This window comes from Canis aureus, chromosome 16 (assembly GCF_053574225.1).
Source record: "Canis aureus isolate CA01 chromosome 16, VMU_Caureus_v.1.0, whole genome shotgun sequence".
In the NCBI taxonomy this organism is placed as follows: domain Eukaryota; kingdom Metazoa; phylum Chordata; class Mammalia; order Carnivora; family Canidae; genus Canis; species Canis aureus.
The window spans coordinates 53,834,276-53,846,731 of record NC_135626.1 but is presented as its reverse complement, the minus strand read 5'-3'; the positions used below and the strand labels follow the sequence as shown (position 1 = coordinate 53,846,731).

Here is a 12,456-nt window from a genome sequence, read left to right as displayed (position 1 = left end):
ACAGCTCAGAGTGTGATGCTGGAGCTCAATGTAGGTGATGATCCATACTAAGGGACTGGAGGCTAGAAGCTTATTGTGTGCTGTCAGAGACAAAGAGAGGTGAGAAGAGCAGTCCTCCGAGCTTGGGGGCTGAAAAAGGTGGCGATCGGAGGCCAAGCCAGGTGCCAGAGTGTGTTTACACGGAGGATGGGGTGCAACTCTGGTGACAGATGATGGGTTACATTCAGAGGAGGTGGTTACATTAGCAAATATGTTCTTAGTGCTGGACAAGGAACTTACAAATATGGAAATGGAGAAAATCAATGTATTTGTGATGCTGGACTGGACTGGAATTGGAAATATCAGTGTGAATTGCTGGTTTTTAATATACTGAGATATAAAAATATGCAAAATAGGGATCCCTGGGTGGCGCAGTGGTTTAGCGCCTGCCTTTGGCCCAGGGCGCGATCCTGGAGATCCGGGATCGAATCCCACGTCAGGCGCCCGGTGCATGGAGCCTGCTTCCCCCTCTGCCTGTGTCTCTGCCTCTCTCTCTCTCACTGTGTGCCTATCATAAAAAAATAATAATAATAAAATAAAATAAAATAAAATAAAATAAAATAAAATAAAAATATGCAAAATAGGGGTATCCCTGGGTGGCTCAGTGGTTTGGCGCCTGCCTTCGGCCCAAGGCGTGATCCTGGAGTCCTGGGATCGAGTCCCACATCGGGTTCCCTGCGTGGAGCCTGCTTCTCCCTCTGCCTATGTCTCTGCCTCTCTCTGTCTCTTATGAATAAACAAATAAAATCTCTAAAAAATATACACAAAATAGGAACACATGGGTGGCTCAGTGGTTGAACATCTGCCTTTGGCTCAGGTCGTGATCCCCTGGGATCCTGAGAATGAGTCCCACATTGGGCTCCCTGCATGGAGCCTGACTCTCTCTCTCTGCCTATGTCTCAGTCTCTCTCTCTCTGTGCCTCTAATGAATAAATAAATAAATATTTTAACAATATGCAAAATATATAAATGCTTATATAAAATATGTGTAGGTATATTCTGTATGTACATGTACATATCCTACAGCGTGGGTGCAGGCACACATGTGCAGGTATACATATGTTGTGTGCACATAAAACCCCTAGCTCTGTCCCCTGGGCGAGCCTGGAAATGACATCACAGAGGCAACAAGTGCACCCAGTGAACACATTTTAGCTTTCTAACTTCCATTCTCTGATAAAAGGGATCAGGGTGCCCTGAAGAAGTGGCAAGTCCAGGAATATAGCAGGGAAGGTACAGATGAACCAAGAATAACTTGCTGTTAAAAAGTAAGGATGTGTTCAAAAAATGAGGGGCATAGGTCAAGAGGACACAGAAGATCAAAGAGCTCCCACTGGCCAAATATGGAAACTGAGTGTTAAATATAGATCCTGACAGTAACGGGTAACCCATGGACTCAGAGAGGAATCCATCCTGATGACATACACAATGCTATGGGCTACACTGACACCCCGCCCCAAATTCTTAAGTTGGAGACCGCATCTGAAATTTTGATATGTGGAAATGGAACCTTTGGGTGATCATTAGGTTTAGATCAGGGCATATGAGGAGGACTCTTCCGATGGAATCAGTGCCATTACAAGGAAAGGCATCAACGAGCATACGTTCGTTCTCCCCATCATCCCCGACACTGCCATTTGAGGACACTGAGAGGGCAGAAATCTGCCAGCCAGGATGTAGGCCCTCAGCAGGGAACCAAACGGCCAGCATCCTGATCCTGGAACTCCCAGCCTCCAGGACTGTAACAAATGAATTCCCATTATTCCAGTCATCCAGTCTATAGTATTTCACCATGGAAGTCCAAGCCAATACATATGCATAATACACAGAAAGTCTGACAAGGATCGGGATAGCTACATAGTGGCAAAGTACCTGTCCACAAAGTATATACTAAATACAAGGGAAAGACAGAAACTTCTTCTTATAGTGCAGGAGATTGGCAAACACCACATTCATCAAGTGCTAAAGTTAACATCAACAGTAACAGGACGAATTTCCGTCAATTTTTCTCTGACTTTGAGATCCTTTCAAAATAAAAGTAAGAAGAAGAAAACCAATGAACCAATGAAAAACCCAAGGTGTCAGACTTTCTACTCTTGGTTTCCAACTGAAGAGCAGAGGACCATTTCCTAACGTTAATTCTTAGAATACAGCCTAGTTTTGGATGTCAATGTAACTCCTTTATATCCACCCTCTGATGTACCAGTTTTCATCCCCATCAAGGGAAATTAACAGCAGTAAAAATGTTCTATAAATTATAACATCTTTTTTCCAAATGTTTTTCCTACTTCATAAAAAAATCTGTTTTGTCTGCTCCGCAGTCACCTGGCCCTTGGAAATTAAAAAGCTACTTATCATTCCTGTAGTGCTGATCACACCAGGTGCTCGAAATCCAGGTGACAAATCACCTTACTCCTGAGTTTGTCTCCATTCATGTTAACATCCACAGCAGCTCGAACCTTCTTGGAGAGCCATCTGACAACCTTTCCAAGGGCTCGGCCATTTCTTTTTTCAATTCACTTGACTTCTGTCAGACTTTCTGCATCTTATTTTTAGATTATGGCTTTTCAAAGTTTTCTTCTTTAAAATTCCCAATAAAAGCCCCCAGACCTGTTTACTTTCAATTACTATGCCTCATGGTCTCCTTAGTCATCACCATTCCCAAATCTTAGTTCCCAAATGCATCTGATAGATACAACCTTCCATAAAAAGAGTGTGATAACACTGTACACAGATCTGAACTGCAGGACTCTGAACTGTTATCATATAGGAATAGACGCAGAAGTACTGATAGGGTGACAGGCAGGAGAACCTTAGACACAGTGTAAGAGGCCACTCAAAAAACACCATTCATACGGAAGTCCAGAACAGGGGGCTATATTGAGATGGAAAGTAGGTTAGTGACTGCTTAGGGCTAGGGGGTGAGAGGAAAATGGGGCAAGAGCTGGAGGATACAGGGTTTCTTCTAGAGGTGATGAAATGCTATGAAATTGAGTGTGATGATGCTCGGACATATCTGTGGATATACTGCAAACCTTAATAGTACACTGTATGCTATATGAATTATATCTCAATAAAGCGGTTAAAAACAAAAAGTGAATTAAAAACGCGTATTGGGCAGGCGGGGTGGTTCAGTGGTTTAGCACCCCCAGGGCGTGATCCTGGAGACCCGGGATCGAGTCCCACATTGGGCTCCCTGCATGGAGCCTACTTCTCCCTCTGCCTGTGTCTGTGCCCCTCTCTCTGTGTCTCTCATGAATAAATAAATAAAATCTTTAAAAAAAAATGTATTAAAGTTTCATTTGATGTACAAAATTCGAGATGATTTGAATCTACACCTCTCCCCAATTAAAAATGTGAGAGGAGGGACATCTGGGTGGCTCAGTGGTTGAGCACCTGCCTTCAGCTCAGGTTGTGATCCCCAGATCATGGGATCGAGTCCTGCATCGGGCTCCCTGAATGGAGCCTGCTTCTCCCTCTGCTTATGTTTCTGCCTCTCTCACGAATAAATAAATAAACTTTTTTAAAAATGTGAGAGGAGCTGTATAAACTCAAATCCAAATGAAGCTACACCACTGACACACACAATACCACTTTTGGTTATAAAAGGCCGGTCCTTTGTCAGCATTAGGGTAATGGCGTGTTCAAGAGACATTCACTTATCAGGATTATTTTTGGACTGTGTGATTTATATTTTGGAAAATCTTCAAGAACACAGCTTTCAGGTAAATGTGTTTTAAAAAATCACGCAATTTGGTAATCTTCCTCCTCTTAGAGTCACTTCTGCACCTCTCTGTTCTCAAATAGCTTTCATTTTTTTTAGGTTTGAACTACTTATCCTTCCTGTCCTTCTGTCCTCTGTGATGCTTCTGGCCAAATTTCACTGTCTTCCTCTCTATATCTCAGAAACATTTCCCTCAACTGACCTGAAAAGAATGTCTGTCAGCAAGAAAAGGGAAAAAGTTGTCAGTTTGATCATTTCCCCATTCAGTTTAGGGAAAAGTAGACTAGAAAAACAGAGTAATGAAAACAGCAAATCACAAATCTGGAAAAAATGAATTCGAGAAGGAAGTTACCCCCAAAAGGGCAACGGAGATGAGAAGGGCATGGAATTCCTGGAGCAGGTATCATAGGATAGGAGGAAGAACTCCAACCCGAGCAGGTGAGACTCCCGTGTCCCCTCCCCACCCAGCCAGCTGTCCAGCCTGCCTCCCTTCCCTTGACCAGAGGCCCTTCCAGGGCTCAAAACCTCCTCTTCTAAATTCCAAGTGCTACATTTTCTTACCTTCTTCTTTAAAATGACTCTTTGTGTCTTTGGTGAGACATCCAAGACAAGCTCTGCACAGGTAGTGGCCTTGTTGGAAGCCACAGGCCTTCCTGTCCCCTCCTGTAAACTAGAATTAAGACAATAATACATACATGCACATGTGTATATACATGCACTCACACATGTCTTCAAGTACTCAGAAGCAAATGCTTAAAACCTCATCTAAAAAGAGGATTTTTTTTTTTTTTTAATCATAGAAGAAGAAGTCTAACTCAAGTTGTGGAAAGATCAAGGTTGTGTTTTCTTGGATGGTTCAAGGATTCATTTGTCAGAAGACATACTGACATTGTGCAACTCCTGATGCCTTAAAGCTCAGACATAAAAGAATAACTATTTATCTTTAGAGCTTCCCCCAGTACCACCTGAAAAGTCAAACATTCCAAGGATCCAAGAATTGGCTCTACTCTTTGCCAGACAGAAAACCAGCATCACTGCATCCCCAAGGCTTGGCAAGAAATGAGAGTCCCTTTAGGATGAAAAGAAAACAAAGGGTATATAATCACCTTCTTCCAACTCAATTGTGTTGTGTTTCTCTGTGGCTTAGGAATCCTAAGCTTTATGGAATGTTGCAGCCTAGCTAAACTTTGGTGTATTTTGATAAGATTTTATTTATTCTCCTGTCTCCACTAATCTCTATCATCAAAAAAGGGACCGATAAGGATGCCTGGGTGGCTCAACCATTGAGCGTCTGCGTCGGGCATGATCCCCGAGTTCTGGGATTGAGTCCTGCACCGGGATCCCTGCATGGAGCCTCCTTCTCCTTCTGCCTGTGTCTCTGCCTCTCTCTCTGTGTCTCTCATGAATAAATAAAATCTTTATTTTTAAAAAAGGGACTGATAAATTCGGGGTTAAAAACTAGGTTTTGTGACCAAAAAAGTTCAAGTGACAAAAATAAACTCATAAATTAGATTTCAACAAAATTATACACTTCTGCCCTTCAAAGGACACCATCAAGAAAGTAAAAAGACAATTTACAGGAGAGAAGATATTTGCAAATCATATAGGTCATTTGCAAATTTGTATCCGTATTATACAAGAAACTCTTCAAACTCAACAATAAGATGCAAAAAGCCAAATTTAAAAATGAGTGAAGTATTTGAATAAACATTTCTCCAAAAAATGGCCCATAAGCACATGAAAAGATCAACATCCTAAGTTATTAAGGAAAGGCCAATCAAAACCACAACCAGAAGTCACTACATGCTCAGTAGGAAGGTTACAATAAAAAAAATGTAGGGGACGCCTGGATGCCTCAGCGGTTGAGCGTCTGCTTTGCCTCAGGACATGATCCCGGAGTCCTGGGATAGAGTCCCGCATCGGGCTCCCCGCATGGAGCCTGCTTCTCCCTCTGCCTGTGTCTCTGCCTCTCTCTTTGTCTCTCATGAATAAATAAGCAAAATCTTAAAAAATAAAATAAAAATAAAAATAAAAATATAATAAAATAAAGTAAAATAAAATATAATAAAATAAAATAAAATAGCAAGTGTTGGGGGGCTGGGGAGAAATCAGAACCCTTGCACATTGCTAGTGGGAATGTACAGTGATTCAGCTGCTGCAGAGAACGGCACAGCAATTACTCAAAAAGTTAAACATAAAAAATACCAGAGAACCCAGCAATTCTGCTCCTAGGTAAATACACAAAGGAACCTGAAACAAGTACTGAAAACACACACAGAGGCTTGCTGACAACAGCGCCCTTGGCAATGGCTGAACGTTGGAGAAGACACGGATGTTCATCAACAGACGAGTGGACAACAGTGTGGTACGGCCACACAATGGAGTATTATTCACCCATAACAGGAAGGGAATTCTGACACATGATACAGCATGGATGAGCCCTGAAAACATGCTAAGTGAAAGAAGCCAGATGCAAAGGGTCACATATTTATGGTTCCATTTATGTGAAATATCTGGAACAGGTAAATCCTTAGGGATGGAAAGCAGACTGGTGGTTGCCAGGGCCTGGGGAGAACTGCTTAATGGATGTTCTTCTTGGACTAATGAAAATGCTCTGGAACTAGATGGGGGCTCTAGTTCCAGCTAGGACAGCATCACGGATGCACTAAATTTCACTGAACTGTTCAGTTTTCAACACTTAATTTTATGTTGGGCACATTTCACCTCAACTGAAAATAAAACCAAAACAAAACTAGTCTCATCCTCAGCATTTGTTCCCTGTGAAAATGCAAAGAAATAGTGTCTAATAGACTCCAAAACATGGTGTAATCTCTCCACACACCAAGATTCCCAGGAAGCTTTTTTTTATCTGCTCCCTATCTATCCAACCCATTAAACTCACAATCACCCTTCAGGATTCTTCAGTTAAAGAGCATAATAACTACTGGAATTAAATAGGAGAACATAAAGGGAAAAACATGATTAGCAACCAGATTAAGAACTGGTTTTTCAGGCACTAAAATCTTAAGCATGTCACACTGGCAAGTGCCATAATCTTTCAAGAGAAACGAGCAGACTGACTTAATCACAAGATAAACCACCCAGCACCATTCTTTCCAAGGAGAGCTGTGACAAACTGGAAAAGAATGGCTATTCTAAGCAAAGATGCCATTCAATTCATGACTAGTGAAATCTGGACTCTACGTAGGTGAGAGGTACCACTAGATCCAGAGATTATTTTTTGAGCCTCAGGCAGATACAAAAATATCATTCATAAGCAAAATTACTTAGAACATTTTAAAGGAATCTGGCTTTAAATGTCCTAATCACCAGGTGATCCATATTTGTAATGCTAAAGATTTAGCTATTTCTCATTTTTTCCACAGGTAAACTTTTTTTTTTTTTTTTTTAAGATTTTTATTTATTTATGAGAGACACAGAAAGAGAGGCAGAGACACAGGCAGCGGGGAGAAGCAGGTTTCATGCAGGGAGCCCAATGTGGGACTTGATCTCGGGATTCCCAGATCACACCCTGAGCTGAAGGCAGATGCTCCGCCGCTGAGCCACTCAGGCGTTCCTACAGGTAAACTTTAAAATTGGCCCCATGACTGGCATAGGAATGATCAATTGTATTAACATGTTGGTGAGATGACTAGGTTTTGAAAGCCCAATGTTTTGAATCTCTGTGTACCAATCTAACAACACAACCAGAATAAACTTGCTCTTCTTCAACTGAGTTTTCTAAATACAGCTAGTCAGAGGACAGTGGAAGTTATAATTCCAAGGTTGCTGGAATTACTGTCAAGTTGACCTACTCTGGTTGGCTATAGGTGATTATCAGTATTCTCAATGAGAGAGGGGAGTCAGGAAGATGGTTTGAATAATTATGATAAAGATTAGTCAGTTTCAAATGAGAAAAGATAAAAATAGCACGAAGTTTAAAAAATACACTAAAAATACCACCTTAAACAAGAAGAACGGAGGATATGAGAATAGTATCTTAAGGGAGGAATGTTAAATACTAGGATGGATTATTGGGGAGTTCTTTGAAGAAAGAACAGTCTTGCCTCTTTGGATAAATGTAATCTAGCCAGAAGACAAGGGTTTAGCCTAAGACCTTTCAAGACAGACCCAGAGCCTAGGATTTGGAAAAGAATGGAAGGAATCTTCCTTCATTCCTTGGGCCTCTTGAGAACTGCTTAAAACTTGAAATCAGTTAATAATTAGCACCTTCTGCTTTATAAGAACAGTAGTTTAACTCCGAATTACCCAGAGAATGTATAGGTAGCAGCAATGTAAATGAAGTTTTCATAATACAGTTGTCGGTTATCCTGGAAGTCATTCATGTTGCAGTTGAGCTCTGAGGAGCCCGCCCCCTTCACGGTCAGCGTGATGAAAGGAGGCAGGGTGGGTTCATCCCAGGCATAGTCCAATGAAGTCATGGGCTTCACTTCAGTTCGGAGCCTGGGTTCCGCTACACTGTGCTGAGTAAAGACAACAGGAACCTATGTAACGGCAGAGAGGATAAAGAGGACTTTGATTCAGAATGCTGTTACTGGAAAGTGAGTCAGTGCTCCCTAGGTTTAAGTTCCAGATCCTGCCCAAGCAAATCCTACATAGGGCATAACCACAATCTTAAGCATAATCCTCTGGTTTCTTCAAATGCCTTTCTAGTCATCTTCCAAGCTGCACCAAGCCCAACAACTAAAGGACAGGGCCATCTCTTCCACTCTCACCCCCTATAATAGATATACTCTGAACATAGAAAGGAATACAAATTCTGGAATTCAGCTATGGGAAGTCACGTATTATAAGATGTTGTTATTCGAAGGCATAATTTAAAAACAGCCTCTTCTGATACCATTTTGGCTTTACTTGGAAGATTTATAAAAAAATGTTCACTGTAAGGAGGCAACAGTAAAACTGCCCATCCCCATTGTCATTGGATGATCTGATTCTGATTCCTCCTCTGTTTGTGTAGAATGTCTACAGGGGGCACCATGTCCACCAAACAATCTAGTCAGAATGATTGTGGGGGGCTGAGAAGTCCCTTCTGGGCAAAGGCTGTGCAGCAATCAAACCAACCAGCAGAAACCACCTCCTGGGGGTAGGATGTCTAGTGTTGTCCAGCTGCAGAGACCCCCATACAGTTTCTTTCCAACCCAAGTTTAAAATGTATTTCATCCTTATCTTCAAGGCAGTGCATACTCCACATTCCCACACGTGAAACAGCCCAACTGGCTCATGACTCTAGTCGATACCTTAGAAAAGTTGTCAATTCGGAAAGGAGGGGGTAACTGGTCCGTGTCACTGAATGAGATCCTATAGGTGGCTCCTCGGAGAGTAATTTCCACGCGCAGGAAGAAGCACTTCCCCAGGGTATCTCTGCAAATAAAGGAAACAAGGAGGCTGCACACTGTGGAGGAAAAAACTTAGAGCTCACTCTCTTAAAGACTTCTCATCTGGACCTCAACAGGTACATACCACTGTGTCCTCTTTGGTCACATTAAAAAAACTAGAAATTGGCCATGTTAATCACTGAATAAAAAGAAAATTCATCCAAACAATTTCTGAACAGCACATTGTCACTGCACAACAAGACCTACATATTTTACTGAGTGGGTCTGTTTTGGGTAATAGGGCTAGCATAGCAAATAAGTAAATGTTGTTGCTTTGACATAAAAAAGAGCAATTTCACATGGTTCGAACTAATATATGGATGTTATTGATAACCAGGGTTTTTAGTATAGGATGAGGGAAGATGACGAAGAATCCAAGTAGTTACCAGTATGTAAATCATAGTTTTTTTGTTTATGTGTGTATGTGTATTTAAATATAGGTACATCACTGGAGAGAATGAGGAAGCTCTTCCTCACAAAAGAATATCAGTTAATAAATGCAGAAGATGTATTTACTGTACATGTAATCACTGATTCAGGTAAGAACCATCAAACCACTGGGTCAAAGGTTTCTGGGGAGCAGAATACACACAGCCTCAAATTATCCCCTCAATGGTCTACTACTGCCCACAAAGAATCAAAGGTAACTTTACAATAGAGAGACCCGGTGGACACCACCCTAGTCAAGTGATGGCTGAATGTAGCAACATCAATAATGGGACCAATGGATGGCACAGGCTTCCTGTGTGACCCACTGGGAAATACATAACACCACATAAGTAGTAGTATCCTTACCAAAAATGTTTAGCCAAAATCTACATATAGGAAACTCTCAGAAAAAATCTAGAAAATAAAACATTCTACAAGAGACTGGCTTGGAATCTTTAAAAATTTCGATGTCAAAAAAGGCAAAAATAAATAAAAGGAAAAGTAGGACTACTCTAGATTAAAGTGGATGAGATTTATCTGCCAAATAAAATGGATGATCTGTGACCAGGTCCTCAATCAGGGGGAGCGGAATTGCTATGGAGGACTTTTTCTTTCTTTTTTTTCTTTTTCTTTCTTTCCTTTCTTTCTTTCTTTCTTTCTTTCTTTCTTTCTTTCTTTCTTTCTTTCTTTCTTTCTTTCTTTCTTTCTTTCTTTCTTCCTTTCTTTCATTCTTTCTTTCTTTCTTTTTTTTTTAAGATTTGATTTATTTATTCATGTGAGACAGAGAAAGAAAGAGGCAGAGACACAGGCAGAGGGAGAAGTGGCTCCATGCAGGGAGCCAGACGTGGGACTCAATCCCAGGACCCCGGGATCACGCCCTGGGCTGAAGGTGCCACTAAATCGCTGAGCCACCCAGGCTGTCCTTTTTTTTTTTTCTTTAATTTACTTACTTCAGACAGAGAATCCCAAGCAGACTCCATGCTAAGCATGGAGTTGGATACAGGGTTCAATCATATGACTCTAAGATCACGATCTGAGCTGAAACCAAGAGTCAGATGCCCAACCGATTATGCCACCCAGGCGCCTCTATGAAGGACATTTCAAAAGACTATTTATCAGAAGGCACCTGGGTGGCCAGTCAGCAGAGCATGTGATTCTTGATCTCAGAGTCGTGAGTTTGAGCCCTATGTTAAGTATAGAGATCAATTTAAAAAAACTATCAGAAAAAAAACCAACATTAAATTTCTTCAGTGTGTAATAGTATATTTACTCAGAAAAAATGTCCTTGTCTTTAAGTGGATAAACGAAGTTTTTATGGATGGATTTTTTAACAGGATGACTTCAATTTACTTTCAAATGGCTCAGAAAAAAAGTGTGCATCCATGCAATGGGCACAGCAAGGACACAGCAAAATGCTGATGCGTAGTTAATCCAGGTGAAAGATAAAAGAATGTTCTTTATACTACTCGTAAGTTTTCTGTAGGTTTAAACCATTTCAAAATGAAAACTTGGGGAAAGGCAGAGAAAGAGGCTGTGGGTCTGTGCTCAGTAACTTTAGTGCACTAAAACCGCTCCAAAGGGTTAATTAACAAAGGTACACAAGCCATCTTCTCCCACCTCCACACATTTTCTTTCCTTCCTTCCTTCTTTCCTTGAAGTAGTCATGAACAATTTTTGCTTAATTCTGAATTGGCTTCCTCTTCTCACACAACATATCAAGGCAACCTCCACCCAAGCAGTACATAAACCACTGCAGAACTAACTCCTCCCCTCCCCACCCCATTAAATCTGGTGAGGATATGGGATTCTAGCAGACAAGAGCTTTGGTTGAAGCAGGGATGAGTGCACTGAAGCCCTGCCCACTTGGCTTCCTCAGCCCCTAAAGCCACCTCCTTAAAACCCCTGATGACTCCTAGGGACACAGCTCAAAACCCCCTTTATCAGATGCAATGAACTCTAATCAGGGCCAGGGCAAAGGGAAATGATGAAGGGTACACCACTGACCACAAAGAAAAAAAAACAACCCTCAGAAAATATGTTTTAAAAAGCCAAAAAAGATATTATTTTGCATCATCTATTCTTTTTCAAGAAATTTTATTTATTTGAGAGAGAGAGCATGAGCAGGGGGGGATGGCAGAAGGAGAGGGAGAAGCAGGCTTCCCACTGAGCAGGGAGCCCGATGTGGGATTTGATCCTAGGACTCTAGGATCTAAGCCCAAGGCAGACGCTTAACTGACTGAGCCACCTAGGCACCCCTTGCATCAACTATTCTTAAAATCAGCCAGTATTCTGCTCCTTTACAAGAGTGTTCTCAATGGAGAACTAACCATAAAATATAAAACCTTAAATTTTGCTTCTAAATGCATCAAAATAGCAATGATTTCAGTGACTTTAGCTGCCAAGACATTTAATGAAAGAAACTAAACAGGTCACAAATAACTGGAATGGTATCCCATGTGCACAGGTCCAAAGACTTAATGTTGTTCAGATGGCAATGCTGCCCAGTGTGGATCTACAGACTTAATACACGTTCTACCCAAATCCCAAGTGGTATTTTTTTCCAGCAGAAGAATTTACTCTGAATTTCTGATAGAATCTCAAGGAATTCTAAACAGCCAAAATAATATCTTTCTTTTTTAAAGGCTTTATTTTTAAGTAATCTCTACCTACACCCAACATGGGGCTTGAATTTATAACCCTGAGATTAAGAGTCCCATGCTCTACCAACTGAGCCAGCCATGAGCCCCCAAAATAACTCTTAAAAGGAACAATGTCGGAGGTGTCACACTTGCTAATTTCAAAACTTATTACAAAGCTGTATTATTCAAAAAGAGTGCAATATTAACATAAAGACAAACACACAGA

General features: G+C 41.2%; 1 pseudogene across 1 annotated transcript in view; it reads right to left on the bottom strand.

Annotated features, from left to right (window-relative positions):
• LOC144286930 (intermembrane lipid transfer protein VPS13D-like) overlaps positions 1–12,456 on the bottom strand; it is a 157,192-nt pseudogene that overhangs the window by 30,300 nt on the left and 114,436 nt on the right. The window contains exons 53-55 of the transcript XR_013354875.1: positions 9,025–9,148; positions 8,033–8,268; positions 4,325–4,433 (exon numbers count right to left, since the gene is read on the bottom strand). The product of XR_013354875.1 is annotated as an intermembrane lipid transfer protein VPS13D-like (transcript). The remainder of the gene's footprint in view (positions 1–4,324; positions 4,434–8,032; positions 8,269–9,024; positions 9,149–12,456) is intronic.